The sequence below is a fragment of the Phocoena phocoena genome, chromosome 10 (assembly GCF_963924675.1).
Source record: "Phocoena phocoena chromosome 10, mPhoPho1.1, whole genome shotgun sequence".
NCBI classification, from domain to species: Eukaryota; Metazoa; Chordata; class Mammalia; order Artiodactyla; family Phocoenidae; genus Phocoena; species Phocoena phocoena.
This window is the reverse complement of record NC_089228.1, coordinates 17,614,111-17,620,290: the sequence shown is the minus strand read 5'-3', so window position 1 is coordinate 17,620,290 and position 6,180 is coordinate 17,614,111. Positions and strand designations below refer to the sequence as shown.

Sequence of the window (6,180 nt, the reverse complement as noted above, 5' to 3'; positions counted from 1 at the left end):
CTGCTTTATTTTGGGAGGAAATTTCACTGTACCCTACTGTCTTCTTGTACATTTTATAGCCAAGCTTTATCAGGATGGTTAACTGTTCTGCATTCATTTCTTCACAGTGAAGTCCCTTTTTATCCTCCTGCCCTTGCAATATTGCTTGTCTTGTATTCCAGTGCATTGATGTCTCCAGGAAACATTTTGGCAATTGGTGGGGGCCTCATAATGATTGGGGACCTCTAAAGGAATGTAGCAGGTGGAAACCAGGGATGCGGGATACTTCACATGTATGGATTTGTTCTACACGGTAATGAATTGCTTTAAACCTGTCTAACTCTTAAATGCCCTGCTGGTTACTTTTATGAAAGCAAACCTGTTTGATTGTATAGACGCCAACTACTTTTTATATAATAAAACATTTTTTAAACAGTTTGAGTATATGCTGACTTTTCCAATAACGCTGCTACAAAGAGTTGAGCATCTTAGAAAATTCCCTGACTCCTGGGAGCCACTTGTATTCAGATTGTCAATGCTATACCCTCCCCGCATCTGTTCTTGTAATGGCAGTGTTTCTGTGATTCTACATGTAGGTGCCTTTGTCTTTCTTCTCTAAGACTCTTTTTTCTCCCTTTTCTCCAAATGTGCCTGCTTTCGGGGCTCTGTATCTCACATGATTATGTCAAATTGATCTAAGCAGCAATGGATTTAGGTTACCTATTGCTTTTAGGTGGAGTGGCTGTACAGTGCAATGATTAAGAGTACAGATTCTGCCCAGCTCTGCCTGGGAACAAGTCCTGGCTCTAACTTTTAGTAGACCTGGGGACACAGCATCCTCATCTACGAATAATGAGACCCACTGAAGAAGCTGGAGGGGGTGAGGGCTAGCTACTCTCCCATAATATCTTTATCAGGGTTTACTGTATAACAAAATGAACTCAGACAAAATTTCGCCACATACACAGGCATTTGTTAGTCAAACAGTAACAAGTGAACAGAAAACATGCATATTCTCTTTTTTTGTGAGTGTGAGACGTGCTGTGTCGTTTTTTAGCTGTTCTGGCTTTCACCTTTCACGCAAGGTTGACTTGAGGTGCTCTGACAGGTAGCATCGGGCAAATCCCATAACAGTGGACAAATACAGGACCATTTAGGGATTGAGATTTGGGAACCATTCCCAAGGATGCAGGTCACAGATCTTGGTAGATTCTTATACCTTGTTGGAGGGGGGAGATATCCCAAAAATATGTTAGCCAGAGTACCTTAATGTTGCCTGTCAAGAGTCTTCCTTGAACATTTCTTATGCTGTATAGCAAGCCATTAATTTCACCAGTAAGAGTCTGTTTCTGACGTTCATCATGCTAATTAACCCAACCTTGAGTGCTGATGGAAATACAGATAACAGAAACTTTGTAGTAGCTGCCTCTGGAGTGTGGTCCTTCTGGTATGACATCAGTTAATCATTCTGAAGTACAGATTTTTTTATTAGAGCAATGCATTGGCCTTTCGTGTTAGAGCTTTGACTAGCTAGAACACACTTACGTGGGAGCATTTCAGAGTAAATTACAGACCTCGTACCACCTCTTTGGGCTGTTGCGCTGCTTAAATGAGTTACTATATGTGAAGTGCTTAGAGCAGTTCAAGCGACGTTGTACGTGCTGTATAAGTACAGTTGACTGTTGAGCGACATGGGTTTGAACTGCGTGGGTCCACTGACATGTGGATTTTTTTTCAATGGTAAATATACTACGGTACTGTATGATCTGTGGTTGGTTGAATTCGCAGACATGGAGGACCCGCCCTAAATTATATGTGGATTTTCAACTGGTGGAGGGTTTGAGACCCTAACCCTCACGTTGCTCAACGTGTATATGCAGTATTGTTATTATTGTTAGTAGTAGTCTGAGTGCTTTGACATATGTTGTCTGTCTGGTATCCTAATATGGTCTTATTTTCCCACGAATTGGCTGGGTTCTCACACAGCAAACTGAACAAAAAGCATAGTGCAGTCCCTCCACATTATTCACAGATCGTGTGCTTGCAAATTTACCTACGTGCTAAAATTTACTGGTAACCCCCAAATGGATACAGCACTCTCGGTCATTTCTGAGTATGTGCAGAGTGGTGAAAAATGAGGGTCTGGGGTCCACCAAAATGACCCGGAACAAGGTGATGTTCTGTCTCCTCGTTGCAGCTCTCACACTGTAAACAAGTGTCCTTCTCGTGGGTCATTCAGAGACAAGTTTTGCATTTGTTGTTGTTGGTGGTGGGTGATTTCACTGTTTAAACAACACCCTTGCTTAGCGCTAAAGTGTTGTCTAGTCTTCCTAAGTGCAAGAAGGCTGTAGGGCGCCTTATGAGGAAATATGTGTTAGATAAGCTTCATTCAGGCATGAGTTATAGTGCTTTTGTCAGAAGTTCAATGCTAATGAATCAATGGCATATTCTAACTAACGTGTCCTTGAGCAGAAACACACATAACACATTGATTGGCTGATGAAAATGTTGTGATCAGAAGCTCACAGGAACCTAACCCTGTATGTCTCCTAGGAGCCTCGTTCAATACTCATTAAGTCAGTGTTCGTGGCAACTTTATAGAACATAGCTACCATGAGTAATGTGACTGTATCACTTTCTTGAGGCCGCCTTTTCAAAAGTGTTCCTCTGCAATTATTCAAGAATCTCAGGGGCAGGACCAGTTACAAAATTTGTAGGCTCACGCAGAATAAAAATGCAAGACCTGTTGTTCAGAAGTTAAGCAGTTCAAGATGAACATTGAACCAGGTGAGCTGAGCATATGGGGTCCTCTGTGAGTGCAGGTGTCGCAGGCCCACAGAGATGGTCCAGCTCATGGGTTTACTCGATCTGAAAGACTGCACCTCAAAACAGCAGGCTGGGAGAGAAGGGGGAGAATGTGATGAGCCCACAATGGCTCTTGCTTTTGGTGGCCAGTGTCCCGCCTTTTTGAAGCTCTCTTTGGAGGACTTATTTGGCATCTCATCTCAGTCCCCCCAATGGTTTTCTAAAACGTTTGATTTGGGGGAAGCAGATGTCCTTAATATTTTTACCCAGGAAGGTCCTGGAACTTGATGCTAATTTGACTTTTCTTATTCTAAAGGTCTTCACAGCAAGGGGGAGGGGACAGCTTTGCTAACTTAAAGGACCAATTAAAAAAAAAGAGAGAGAGAGAAGAAGATGAGGATTTAACTTTTTTTTTTTTTTGCAAGTTGTTTTATTTACAGTGCCAGCTTTTAAAGGTCACTAAGGTAAAGTTAACTGGACAATAAACTAGGCAGAAATAGCTTTACAAAGAGAGGGAAAGCCCCAAATGCCACTTTCCATAGAGAACCCACAGTTCAAGTTTATTCAGAGCAAAGAAAAAAGAACTTTTGATCGTACTAGAAGACACTGAGCCATGAGTTTGCAACCTGTGCTGAAACTACACATGCAACGAGGATGACATTCTGCTAATACAACTGATTTGCTGCTGCATTTGTGGAACGTTTTTCTGATATTAACAATTATAAACAAAGCAGTGCAACTAGTATTTGCAACAGTCCTTACAGTGTTACAGCATCAGACACAAAATTTCACTTCTCCTCACACCACTGGTTCTCTTTGCATACCTGGGCTTCCACTTCTTCAATAAAATCATTTTTGATATTGAATGTCTTTCTAATCTCCTCAGGAGTTGTCCCCTTGATCATATTGGCAACAGTCTTGCAGGTAACATCAAGCAAACCTTTGATGTCTAAGTAGTTTGCTGCCAGTATAAGGTCAAATAGTGTTCCTTGGTCAACTTTCAGGAATTCTTGATCCCAAACAGGGATGTCATCTGTTCGCTCTTCTTTGTCCTCACCATCCTGAGGAGAGGGAGAATCATCCCTGTGGTGGGCGCACCACTGAACGACCTCTTTTAATATCGTTGCATTAACATTTGGCACGGGGACTGGATCATCATCTCCTTCATCACCCACTCCCAAATATTTCAGCATGGTCTTAGTAGTCACAGATTGTTTCGCAGCTTCAACATCAACTTCAAATATCTCTCCATCGGAACTCTGCAACTCAATTGAAGGCATGGTGTTAGGACTCAAGGAGATGGCAGGCCAGAGGCTGATGAGAGCAGGGCGGCGTCTGCGAAAAGAAAAACAGAAAAGTGGAGAACAACGGCAACACTGCAGAGCGGCACGACCTCTGCCTCGGATTTAACTTTTTAACTCTCTCCTTCCTCTCTCCTTCCACATACATACACACGCTCATGTACACACTTTCAGTCTCCCTAGCCTGGCAATTCAGTTAAATTATACCTTTTGGTTATATCAGTATCTTTGTTTTCTTAGTGTGAAATTTAAATGTAATTCACAATTTTTCTATTTATTATGTCGTGCATCTTATCATGTATTACTTCCTTTGTTGTACAACTCTGCTTGGAATAAAATTTATTTTTTAATTACTTTAAAAAAAAAGGGACCAATAGTTTCATCCCCTCGAAGTGTGAAAGCCTAGGAGTTTGGCCGCATACGAAGAGGCTCCTTACGTTACCCTACATAGAAAATAATGACAGTGTGCTCCAAGGTACTGTCTGGCTCTGCCTTGGAGCAGCAGTGAAGAACTGACACAGAGATGTCATACACATTCATTTCTTTTTTTGGTTTGGCCTGTAAAGAGGGTTTTTTTTTGTAAAATTTCAAACAAGTTGTCAATATTTAAATTTCATAAAGAAATCTATTGTAGCCTCTCTGGGAAAAATCTGTGGATCTGAAAACAGATGGCTTATATTCCCACATCTGCCGTGATCTGGAGCTGACAGCAGCTTCCCCTACACGGCAAGCACGAGCTTTCCTCTTCCACAGCCCCCTGTGCCCACACCTTCCTTTCGCCTGCTGGGCCATGTGGGCAGGGCTGATAGATGCTGACGGGGACTGTTCTGAACCCACGGGTGCCCAGGTAGTGCCAGTTGCTAAATATTCAATATTTTGAATATCACTCCCTCCTGGAGCCATTTGAGCTGCTAACCTTGCTCTGCAGAGAAGCAGCTGTCAGCTTCTGGCTAAAAAACGAAATGCAGACTCTCGGGTCATTCTGTTACAATGATTAATCTGTTAGATTGTCAGCGTTCTTCACCATTTCATTTATCCGGAGCGGGGCTTCTAGATGAGTCTAAGGAATTCACAGACTCTGGCCACGTCTATGCTGATGGAGTGGGCACCCTGGGAAGCCAATCTGCATGAGGACTGAGGCCCTTCCTGGGGGATAATTCGTCCTGATGAAACAAGGAGCCAGCTCTGGAGAGCCCGACCCTGTTAGAGGAAGCTCCGCTGTCAGATAACGGTGTGAAGTCTGTCATCTGCATTTCTCTCTGCATCCAGCCCTCACTGGATTCTCTCTGTACCCTCGGAGAGTAGAGCAACAAGTAAAAAAGGAACAATTTCTCTACAAACCCTTGGGTATCCCTTTAACAGGGTTGAACATAAAGGAGATAAAGAGACATTCTCCCATCTGTTCCCCATGGGCACTTTCAACACTTGGAACACACCTGTACACCTGGCAGACACTCCAGTGCCCCGTGGGAGAAGACATGTGACCCCTGTGGATGGTTTGGGGTCCTAACTAATCAGCGTCACACCTTTCCAGATCCTGAAAGTGTAGCAGACAGAAGGAACCAAATGGGTTCAAACTCAGAAATTGAGAATATGGCAGGGTGGTTATATTGTCTGCAATTTTCTTAAAATATTTCATTGTGGATGGCGGTGTGTGGTGTGTGTGTGTGTGTTTATTAACTTCAATATATACCCTAGGAACTGTTTAACATTTCGATTATTTGTAGTACGGTTACCTATTGCTGCGTAACCCACCCTAAAATTTGCTGGGTTAGAAAGCAGCATATTACTACCGATATTTCTCATGGGTCTGTGGTTGGACTGACTCAGGTGGGCAATTCTCACTTGGAGCTTTTTGCGTCGTTGCCGCCCGATGACAGCTGGGGCTGGAGGCACCTGGAGCCTTATCTGGGCTGGATGTCAACATGGATTCTCTCCTCCTGGCTGGCACCTGGGCTGGGATGGCTGGAACAGCTGGGGCCTAGCTGAGCATCTCTTTCCCCTCAACCCCAGCCCCTCCCCTCTCACTCCTACAATGTGCTGCTGTCTTATTTTGCCCCTTTAGTCTGTTGGTAAATGTCTTTCCCTACTCCCT

At 43.4% G+C, this 6,180-nt stretch overlaps 1 pseudogene; it reads right to left on the bottom strand.

The window, feature by feature from the left end:
- Positions 1-3,572: 3,572 nt before the first annotated feature.
- Positions 3,573-4,064, bottom strand: LOC136129798 (S-phase kinase-associated protein 1 pseudogene; annotated as a pseudogene).
- Between the last annotated feature and the right edge of the window lie 2,116 nt (positions 4,065-6,180).